The 12,343-nt window shown below is 35.2% G+C and overlaps 1 pseudogene; it reads right to left on the bottom strand.

Moving 5' to 3' along the window:
- Window positions 1-431: 431 nt before the first annotated feature.
- Window positions 432-6,963, bottom strand: LOC112505977 (annotated as a pseudogene).
- Window positions 6,964-12,343: the final 5,380 nt, after the last annotated feature.

Here is a 12,343-nt window from a genome sequence, read left to right as displayed (position 1 = left end):
TTGTACTGTTTGACTTACATTTAATGCAATGGGTATAAATAGATGAAAAGTCCCTCCTTCTCAACAATGGGAAGATAAAAAAATCTACCCAAGAAGAGACACCCTCACAAGCACAGACTTCTTAACCTTGCGAAGTTATATTTACTTCATGTGAAGAACCAACTAAGCTCTTCCTTTAACGAAGTTATTGTTTCTTCTTTTATCAAGTCTTTCCTTTCTTGGTTTCTGTATCTTGTGTGTTTCCTATATAGTTTTAGATAAGTTCTATATCTTATCTTATTCCACAAACAGTCTGTAAATTTTGTATTGATCTTATTTATCAATAAAGATTTTAAAAAGTGTAAATTACTATATGTTTGTATTCATCCCCCCTCTACAAACTGTTACTTTTAAATTCTTCTAGATTCGTTTGGGACTAACAAAAATGTTGTCTAATAAACTTTAAACAGAAAAGAAGATTGGTTGTCAGCAACAATATTCCACATTATCTCCTTTGTAACAGGTATGGACATGTTTCTTGGGATCAAAACAGTCATCACTTCTTTAATCGCCTCCACACCAAGTGAAAGAGGAGTGACATCCACTAACATCAAATCTTTAACCATTTTATTTCCCTTACCACTCATTCTTACAGCCAAAACTATAACACTATAAGCAACAGCCTCATCATAATCTTCTTGCAAAGGTCCTTTGCCATAAAGAAATTCCTGCAACATTTGTTGGACCTTCAGAATCCGTGTAGAACCACCAACTAGAACTACCTCATCCATCCAACTTTTCTCCCATTTCTCATCATCCAGACACCTTGCCACATCCTCCATACACTTATTATAGAAATCCATGTTCAGCTCCTCAAATTTAGCCCGAGTTGTTTTTGATGAAAAATCAACACCATCGTACAAGCAGTCAATCTCCATGGACGTATGGGTTGTTGAGAAAAGAATAATCTTTTCTCTCTCGGAAGCAAGCCTCAATCTTCCCAATGCTCTTGGATTCGTACTAATGTCTTTCCCATATTTCCTATTGAATTCTGCAACAAAGTATTCACCATCCGATTATCAAAATCCTCACCACCCAAACTTGTGTCACCACCAGCAACTTTAACCTTAAAACTCTCTTTTTCAATGGCGAGAAGAGAGACATCAAACGTGCCACCACCCAAATCAAAGGTAAGCACATTCACTTCACCAATGACAGTAGCCTTTTGGTCTAGGCCATAAGCAGTTGAAGCCGCTGTAGGTTCATTTAGCAGACATAGAACATCTAGACCCGCAACAGTAGCAACATCCTTTGTTGCTTGACATTGTAAATCATCAAAATAAGAAGGAACGCTGATCACTGCAGTTTTGACGGTGCAGTTAAGCTATGCATTAGCCACCTTTCATCTTGGACAGAACCATTGAAGAGATTTCTGTTGGGGAAAACAGCAGAGCAAGATATATGAGGGGAAAAACCAATGATTTTATTCATAAGGAACTCATCTATAAATAGCGTACAGGAAAGAAGATAACCCCTAACTAATTGCATAAAAACATGAAACATATTTAACCTAAACTTTAGGAGCTAAACAGCTCTTATTATGGACCAAGTCAGTAGCAATTTGAATCAGTCTTCAACATCCTCCCTTGATTCAAAACTGGTAACACACAACCTTTTATGCAGGCCTTCAAACTTCACTGGAGCTAGTGCTTTATTTAGTATGTCTGCAAGTTGGTCATCAGTCTTGCATGCTTCCATCGTAATTGTCTCATCTGCAACTAAGTCTCGAATGAAATGGTGCTTTATTTCTATGTGTTTCGTTTTTTCGTGCATCACTGGAGTTTTGGTTAGTGCCACAACAGAGTGATTATCACATAACAGATGAGTGGCACGAGCTTGTTTTTGGTTCAGATCTTCGAGTAGCCTTCTTAACCATACTGCCTGGCATGCAGCCATTGTGGCAGCCACGTACTCAGCCTCGGTAGAGGATAATGCAATAGTGGCCTACTTCTTCGATGCCCATGCAACAGGTCCTGAGCCCATGACAAAACAATTACCTGTTGTGCTCTTTCGGTCATCTTGTGAGCCTGCCCAGTCGCTATCTGTGTAACCTCTCAAGACGAATGTTGTATTCGGCGTATACCAAATTCCAAAATTGCTCTTAGCTGCAACATACCTAAGCACTCGCTTTGCAGCTCCAAAATGTTGTTTTGTCGGGCAATGCATGAATCTTGAAAGTAGCCCAACTGCAAATGACAAATCTGGCCTCGTGTGTGTGAGATAAATAAGTCTACCCACGAGACTTCTGTACTTCGTTGCGTCTGCTATCCCCGTATCATCGACTCTAGACAACTTTTCATTTACATTCATCGGAGTTGATGCAAGCTTGCAGTTAGTCATGTCGAACTTCTTTAAGATGTCGTTAGCGTATTTTTGTTGTGACACAAAAATACCTTTGTTGGTCTGCTTGACTTCCAGCCCTAGGAAATAACTGAATCTGCCCATGTCTGTCATTTCAAACTGGCTCATCATGGCACTTTTGAATTCATCTATTAGTGCCATAGATGACCCTGTATATATCATGTCATCGACATACAGGCTCGCTAGCATAACATCATTCATACCTTGCCTCTTGATGTAAAGAGTGGGCTCGTTTTCACTTCGTTGGAACCCATTTTTCTGGAAGAATGAATCAATTTTGTTGTACCATGCCCTTGGGGCTTGTTTTAGGCCATATAGGGCCTTATTCAGCTTGTACACTTGGTGTTCTTTCCCTTGCACGACGAATCATTTTGGTTGACATACATAGACCTCTTCCTTCAAGTCTCCGTTAAGAAACACGGACTTGACGTCAAATTGGAATATGCTCCAGCGTAATTGAGCTGCAAGTACAAGGATTAGACGTACAGTCTCAAACCTTGCTACATGAGAGAATGATTCTTCGAAGTCAACGCCTTGCTCTTGAACGTATCCACGGGCCACCAATCTCGTTTTATACTTCTAAATACTGCCATATGAATTGAATTTTGTTTTGTATAGCCATTTCAAGCTTATCGGCTTTCGATGGTTGGGCAGATCAATAAGTTCCCACATAACATTTTTCTCAATTGATCTAAGCTCTTCTATCATGGCTTCCTTCCACACTTTACTTTGGATGGCTGTTTGTACATTCTCTGGGTCTTCTGTGAACATGGCGAATTTGCAGTCACTTCCTTTTTCGATTGGAGACAATTTCTTCGGTATCTGACCACGTTGGCTTCTTCACAGCTGTGTGGTTTCAGCTTCACTATGCGATGAGTTCATGTGAGGGGGTGGTGATGCAGATTGTGGAGAACCTTGTGGCGTTTCTTCAAGTTCACTATTTGCTGCATCGTCTGTACTTGATGGCTGATCACGTCATGATTCTTCATAATTTGTTATTGATTCTATGCGAGGGGCATGACTTGCTGCTACATCTTCAAATTTTAGGTCCTCGTCACACTGCACATTCCTGCTAACAACAATTCTCTTTTTCTCTGGGTCGAATAACCTGTAGGCTTTGGAATTGGAACAATAGCCGACAAAGATATACTTCTGTGATTTTGCCTCGAGTTTATGCCTCTGAGATGTGACCAGGGCGTAACATAAAGAACCAAAAATTCGAAGGTGATTGACAGAAGGTTTAAAGTCATACCAGGCCTCAAACGATGTCTTGTTCCACATGGCTTTGGTAGGAGAAATATTGATCAGATACACGGATGTAGCGACTGCCTCTGCCCATAAATTATCGCTTAGTTCCTTCCCCTTGATCATGCTTCTTGCCATTTATACAACAGTTCTATTCTTACGCTCCGCTATACCATTTTGTTCTGGAGTTTAAAGAGCAGTAAGATCTCTCTTGATTTCATGCTCGTCGCAGAACTCATTGAATTCCATARAGCAAAACTCTCCTCCTCTATCCGTTCGAAGTGCTTTCAAACTTTCACCACTTTGCTTCTCAGTGAGTGCTTTAAACTTCTTGAAATAGTCAAAAGCCTCGGATTTATGGGTGAGAAAGTACACCCAACTCATTCTTGTTAGATCATCGATAAATAGCAGAAAGTACTTACTACCAGAGTGAGATTGTGTTTTCATTGGACCACAAATGTCTGCATGAACGAGTTCCAACTTCTTTTCTTCTCTTCTAGAATGCCCAACGGGAAACGACTTCCTGGTTTGCTTGCCTAGAACACAACCTTAGCACACATGGTTAAGTTCTTTGATTGTTGGCAGACCGTTAACCATGTTTTTGCTTGCTAGCAACTGGAGACCTTTAATATTAAGATGACCATACCTTAGATGCCATATTGCTGAGTCATTGTTACTACTACTCATGAGTCTATATGGCTCATTATTGGTAAACTTCACCGGGAACATTCTATTCGGAGTCATTTTGGCTTTTAAGATTACTTCTCCATCTTGCCTCTATACAGTGCACCTGTCCTTTTTGAAGAGAACATCAAGACTTGAATCTAGAAGTTGACCCACACTTATTAAGTTGTGAGCCAAACCAGGGGCGCAATGGACGTCTCTAATTAACTTTTCCTTTCCATTGATGTCAATGGCTACCTCACCTTTCCCTTTAACCTGAAGATACCAGTTGTCACCAAGTTTAACCCGAGATTTGTGTATTGAATCAAAATGTCTGAGCTTTGACCTAACGCCTGTTAAATGCATCGAGCAGGCATTGTCAAGATACCAAATATCTTTTGGTGTATCAAGTGAATTTTCAGTAGCCATAAACAAGTAATCTTCCTCTTCTCCTTCAGCATACTGTTCCTTTTTTTGTTTGCTCCAACATACGTCGATTGTGTGTCTGTATTTGTTGCAGTGTGTGCACCGTGAGGAGCTCATTCTGCCACGGCCTCTTCCTCTTGAAGAGCCCATACCTTTGCCTTTGTTGGGTGAGAACCTCAAGTTGTCTTCTTGAATGGTGAACACTTGATCTTCCTTTCTTATAGTACTCCTGTTGATTCTGACCTCATGGGTTTGTAATGATCCCATAATTCGTCAACAGCGTAGGTAGAGAGGTCCTTAGACTCTTTAATGGCAGCAACTACGTGGTCAAATTTAGGAGGAAGGCTCCTTAATATTTTTCCCACGACTGTTTCATCAGTAATCTTGTCTCCATATACTCTTATTTGGCATACAATAGATGAAATTCTTGCAAGGTACTCTTGTATTGTTTCTTGATTCTTCATGAAAACTGTTTCGAAATCTCGTCGGAGGGATTGCAACTTCACCGTGATCACCTTGGCCTATCCCTGGTATTCTGTTTTGTGGGTGTTCCATGCCTCATTTGCTGAGGTTGCTGCTGCAATTCTCGAGAAAATGCTTTCGTCTATGGCATGTTGGATGAAAAATAGGGCTTTTGCATATTTCTTTTGGGTCTCCTTTCTTCCTGCATCATCTTGACTTGCCTCGCTGATTCCTTGTTCCACAAGATCCCACAAGTCTTGCGATCTGAATAGAGTTTTCATTTTGACGCTCCAGTATTCATACGAGTCCCCTTTGAATACTGGAATTTGTGGTTTTGTAATGCTTATTGCAGAGCTGTTGGTTGTCATCTTGCTGTGTGAGTTTGAACACTGAAGTTGAGCCTATAACCTGGCTCTGATACCACAATGATGGGGAAAACAGCAGAGCAAGATATATGAGGGGAAAAACCAATGATTTTATTCATAAGGAACTCAGCTATAAATAGCATACAAGAAAGAAGATAACCCCTAAGTAATTGCATAAAACAGGAAACATATTTGACCTAAACTTTAGGAGCTAAACAGCTCTTATTATGGACCAAGTCAATAGCAATTTGAATCAGTCTTCAACAATTTCTTCAACAGCAAACCGCTTCTCAATGCCCCTATATGCCACTACAATCATAGGCTTGTCACTTTGCCCTTCTATAATTTTGAAAGGCCAAACTTTCATATCACTCTGGACTATTGCATCACCATACCTCCTCCTAACTAGTCACTTAGCATCTGCAAAGATCAAACAACAAAAGTGACATGTTTACCTAAGAAGCAGATTCACATCTAAGAAGACAATCCAACATTTTTTGAGTTGATATTGAATACGATTAAAACAAACCATTTTCTTAATTAAAAGTAAATCAAGCTTGAAATACTCCTTGTCATTCACTAACCTAATAACTTTTATGTTATATAGTTAGTCAAAATCAGTCAATGTAAAGTCTCCAACCAACAAATGTTTGATTACCGAAACAAAACTTAATTATTTGTTAACTTTTTGTTAATTATTTTTTTTTTAGTTTTTTTAATAGTGATCATTGTTAAATAATATGGTTATAAGTATTAAATTAATTCAAAATTGAACAGACTTGAATAATCAAATGGTAAATAAAATAAGTTTAACATTAAAATTGTGTAAGTGAATAGTAAAGCCGATCAAATCGTCATTCCGCCACCCAAATCATAAATAACATGATTAAATCCAACACACTGTACCACCAACCTATAAATAATCCGATATTTCATCCATTCATTAACACAATTTATAATTTTTTGAACGTATTAAAGATTAGATTTAAATGCATAACCTCTATATTATTAAGTAAACAATGTAGATCAAATTTTACTGAAAAATATTAGTGATCAGATCACCTTCATAAGCAACCTGATTGTGAGAAAAGTAAGCAAGAAAAGCTGTCAAATAGGACAAAGCATCAACATTAAGGATTTTGCAGTAAGGGTATCCTAAAATTTAATGGTCATTGCGATCATTGAGTTAGACTGATAGAGAACTCCATTCGTTAAATATAGGGATCTCAATGAGAACAGGATCTGTTATCCCCTGTCGCCAATGTATCCCTTTTGTCTGTTCGTCACCATTAACTAAAGATACATAGGAACGACATATACAAAGGAATGATAGAGAGAGTAGTGTTGGTTTGCTTTTGTGCCTCGTGAGCATCGAAAGTTCGACCGACAAGCCACCATACATGACGGCAAAGGGCTAGTTCAAATACGTTTTTATCATACAATGACTTTTATTGAATAGTTATTAAGTTGTTGAGCTTTTGGCTCTATTTTGACTCAGCCGGGTCTTGGGGACTTTTGTCCGGTCTAATTTACTCTATGTCGAACCTTTAGAGTTATATGCGGTTATGGCATATTTATTTGGAATGACATGTTTTGGGTGCATTGGTCATTTAGTTGAAGTCATGTAATGTAAATTGTAGTGCAATGGACAGATAGGCATAGGAGTCGGTTTGAGTGGGATGAATATTTTTGTAATGTAACATAAAATAAGCATTGGTTTTCATAGACAATAAAGTATGGGATTTTTGAGTCGGGCATCGACCATTGAACAATAAAATGTACTTTCTTGTGAACGAGTTTAACAAGAATTTCTGGAGATCCCAAGGTATAAACCTAGTGTGGTTGGACTTGGTGACTATACAAGCAACATACATGGAGTTATTGAGTTTGTTAACTCATTAAACTATAGACCTAAAGAGGTTGATCTTAATGAATATGTAATCTGTAAGTAACGCTCATATAACATAGATATTTGGCCTACTTTTGTATTCCGTCACATTCAATGAAATCGAGTCTCCCCCGTCACCGAGTGAGTTTTGGATATAATATTTTATCCATGTTTTTGTGTTATTTTAGGTATGAAGATCATCCACGATTTGATGCTCCAGACGTTGTTTATTGTTTATATTTAGTTGATTCAGGAGACTTGAATTTTATTCATATTTCTAGTATTTGAACATCAAGTTTTATTCTTGGTTGTGTGAGTATTGAGTTTTGGTTTCGCATAAATGGGTATTTTGATTAATAGAATCATCAAGAAAATGGTAGGTTTTGGAAAGATTTTGCTTTTATGATAAATATATTTCAATTGTTAAACTATAATTTAAATTAACAGTATTTTAGTTTTACCGTTTTATGATTATGATGAAAACTGTTTGAACTCATTAGGCGTTAAGTCTAACTTTATTTTCCGGCATGTGCATCAGGTTCTCGTTGGGGTTTGGTACTAGTGACACTATGAGGATTTGAGTGCTAGCTAGAGACATGAGAATGATTAAGCTATTTGGTGATGTCTTATGCATTTGGAGATAACGACTATTATTGGGTTTTAGTACCTTGACCTAGTTTTTAAATAAGGTTTGAATTACCAATTGATGATGTTAACTATAAATTTGCTATCTTAGGTTACATAAATATTGATTTATACTTTTATTTGATGTATTATCAAAATTTTAATTAGTCGCTATTTCCAAGTTTGATGGTGTTACATAATTATTCATAAATATTAGTTTATAGTTGTTAAAAAATTATTAATTAATTTAATTATACAATAAATATTAATAATAATTAATTATTATTCAATATATTCTGATATGAGAAACCAGATATAACAATTTTAAAAATGTTTATTTAAGTCACATAAAAATTAAAGTTATATTTATTTTATTTCATAGATAGTTAAAATATTTAATTTAATTATCAATTATATTTTTTTTAAATATTGATTAATTAGAATATGTGAGGTTAACCAATTTTATTATGGGAATTTAATTAAAATAGCCGTTCTTCATGGTGTGTTTCACCTCTTAATCATTTCTCTCCCAAAATAATGAAGATAGCATAAGTCGCAATTAGCATGTCCACAATTTACGGATGTGTCAAAGTGTAAAAAAAAAAGTTTGTGAACTAGGCCCATAATTGCAAGGATCAAATATGCAAATCACCTATAGGTGGCAAAACTATCACAAAAGTATGTTTGTGAATGTGTTTTTCTAAATTTACATATCTGATCCGTTCAGAAACTTTCTTTTTACACTTGACCCCTTTATAAATTACGGACCTACCAATTATGAACCGCGATCAAAATCACTACTTTAATTGATCTTCCTTTTATTGTATTTAAATTGTGTATAATGGGTTATTTGAAGTTATAAATTAATGTACTTTTTTAAAATTTGTTTTAACAAATTTGTACAATAAATAATAATTAATTTTAAATTATTTCAGTTAATATATTATATATTTATTTACTATCTTGCCATGTAAATTAACATATTAATATTATTAAAAAAAATTAATTATATCATTAAAAATTTATTTGAATTATATTATAAAATATTTGTAGTCAACTATTTTCTTAAAGTACCATTTTTTATCATTTTATATATTTACAAACTAATTTTTATCAAACGTAATTTAATTATCTGCTAGTTATATAAACAAATTGGTGATAATCTAAGTGTGTGTTTACTTGAAGCTTAATGAGCTTAATGGAAAGTTTGGCTTATTCACACAGTAATTTTAGTATGTTTACTTCGGGCTTATTTGCCCAGATCAAAACCATGGGTTGTTCAAATTAAGCCAAAAAAAAAGACACTTCCTACCCTTACATTACATCCCACGCCTCTCTCCCTACCATCGACACTCTCTTCTCCTCCAAGAACCCCTAATCGGTCGATTATTGCTCTCTTCAAATTGAGTCCTTTCTTCTCCAAAGGTAACTACTTATCCTTTTTATTTATCGATTATTTGCTTTTAGAAAGAAACCCTAGCTGCTCGATTCTTTAGACTTCAAGTTTTTTGCTTCTTCATTGCTGCTCAATTCTTTAGACTTCAAGTTTTTTGCTTCTCCATTGCTACTCGATTCTTTAGAAAATCATGAGAATTGGTAAAAACAACGAAAAATATGCAGGTGATGGGTTTCAATAAAAAAAAATTGAGTTATCGTAACACAACATCTGTTTATGAATCATAAATCGAAGGTAGATATGATAGTTCATAAATCAGGTGAATTGTATTTCATAAATCGAAGGGGTATTTTTCATAAACTATGTTTGTTGCTCTTTATATTTCATCCTCCATTGCTTTATGATAGTTCATAAATCAGGTGATGGGCTACTGTTATTTTATGATCGTTCATTTTCTTGTTGAAGTTCACTACATAGCTGTTTTATGTGTTTGCTGCTGCTCTTTATGTTTCATTTTTCATTGCTTCTATTTGCTTCACCAAAACAGATTATCTATTTTTTAAAACAGATGATAATCTATTTTTTAACTCAAACAATTGGTTCAATTTTGGTGTATTAGTTTGAAAAAGCAGGAGACTTTACTTGTTTACAATGTTGCTAGTCTTTGGTTGGTTTAGTTATATGTATTAGAATGTTATCATGTCTTTTCCTTGTTTAATAGCTCGAATGTTCGTTATAGGTATGGAACAAACAGGTGAAACACAACAATAAAAAAGGGTTAGAATTAGTTGGAAGGATCCCAATATTGTCAAAACTTTCTTAGAAAGTTGTATTCTAGAGGTTGGGTTAAATAGAAACGAGGGTGCTAGCTTGAAGGCACTTTCATGGAAGAAAGTTGCCGATACTTTGAAAAGCACACATAACTTTGTTGTTGATCGAAAGCAAATGCAGAACCATTTTGATTACTTGAAAGGAAAATATGGTGCTTGGTTGAAGTTAAAAAACAAAACCGGCAATGTTTATGATCCTTCAACAAACACTTTTAACTTGACCCCCGAGGAATGGGAGTTGGAATAGAGGCCGTTTTCTAACTTTAGATCTTTTTCTATTTCGATTTATAAATGTTTATTTAACACAGACCAATAGGTATGTTGAATTATTGAGAACTACAAATCTTTCATATCCCGACTTGTGTACACGACTATTTGAGGGTGGTATGTCCAAGGGTATTGGAGGCCATGGACCGTCATCAAAAGACCCTTTGCCAAATTCCGAGCCTTTTGTTATCATTGAGGAAGAGATCAATGTCTCAAGTGATCAACCTCCCGTGTCTTCAACACCTTATTCATCCTGTGCTCCGGTTGAGAAACAAAAACATAAAAAGACTACGAATGCCACTTTGGAGCTTGATGAAAAGCTTATAAAGTTTTTAAATATTATGGCATCGAAATATGAGAACTCTGAGCTTGTTAGTTATGAGTCATGCCTAAAAAAATTTAACGAGCCTAGGTAGGCAAAAAATGATCCATTGTACCGTATTGCCTTTTCTCTTCTTACGGACAACCGTAATAGAGAAGCTTGGGTGACAATACCATCTGAAATTGCCAAAGAATGGGTGAGAACAGTTGGGGCAAAACAAGGATATCAGTAAAGATAGGTGCCATGTTTTAGAACTTTTGTGAAGTAGAACATTTTTAGAACTTTTGTGTTACTAACTTGTGTGGTTTTTGGATGACAATATGGTGCCACGTTTTTTTTGGACATATGATGTTTTGGTGACAATTAATGATATATATGTGGCTTGGATTTATGATAAGCGTTGGTTATTTATGTTTATTTTATGCATTATTTTTTGGATTTATAATGTTTTTTTTGGGGATTTACAATATGCCTCTTTATTTGAATAAATATGTTGACTTTTGAGTAAGAAATGATGATCGTAGTCCAAATATATATATATATATATATATATATGTATATATATATGTGTGTGTGTGTGTGTGTATGTGTGTGTGTGTGTGTGTAAGACAACGGAGAAATGCTTCAGAAAAAATAGAAAGAATGCCCGATAATACTTCGGCACTGAGCGGATATGCGTACACCCAGGAGCTATTAACCAGACCTAGTACGCAATGTCAAGAGTTGATGCGTCTCTCACGTGAAGCACATATATTGTTATGCAATCATTTTAGACAAAGAAATTAGGTGAAAGACAGTAGACATGTTAATGTCGAAGAGAAAATGACTATGTTTTTGACGATGATTGGCCATAACGAGCGTTACAGAGTGATTAAACGTAGAATTCAACGCTCTACGAGAACTGTTCATGTTTGTTTCCATGAAGTTTTACTGGGTATGATGGAATTCACAAGAGAAATAGTAGTGCCAACAACTTCTGATACAACTCTAAATACGTCGGGTCATCAAAGACGTTTAAGAGAAATATTTCCGTTAAGATTTATTATTGACACTAGTTTTGTGCACCGTGCGTTGCACGGTGACGATAATTTTTTTAGAAAAAAAATCAAACTAATGTTGAAATATTGCAATGTCAGTTCATGTATATATCATTATCTTTTATTATAGTTATAAATATAATGATTAATTTATTGACTTTCATATTTTTTGTTCATGTTGGCATCCTCACAATTGTTGATATGTTACGATCAATCATTCTAATACATAACTAAAACTTTAAACCATCATTAAATAAATTTTTTCATTAATATTAAACATGACACTCTTTTTTTTATTTACCGAATATATAAAAAATTAAAATTTTCTATTTTTCATACAAAGTCTACACATACAAAAACCATATGAATATCACATTTTATTTGTTTTCAAATAAATAAATACATAAACATCATTTTA

Source organism: Cynara cardunculus, assembly GCF_001531365.2.
Source record: "Cynara cardunculus var. scolymus isolate 2C chromosome LG 2, CcrdV1, whole genome shotgun sequence".
In the NCBI taxonomy this organism is placed as follows: domain Eukaryota; kingdom Viridiplantae; phylum Streptophyta; class Magnoliopsida; order Asterales; family Asteraceae; genus Cynara; species Cynara cardunculus.
Note: the sequence above shows the minus strand (reverse complement) of the source record. Positions and strands in the feature narration are given on the sequence as shown.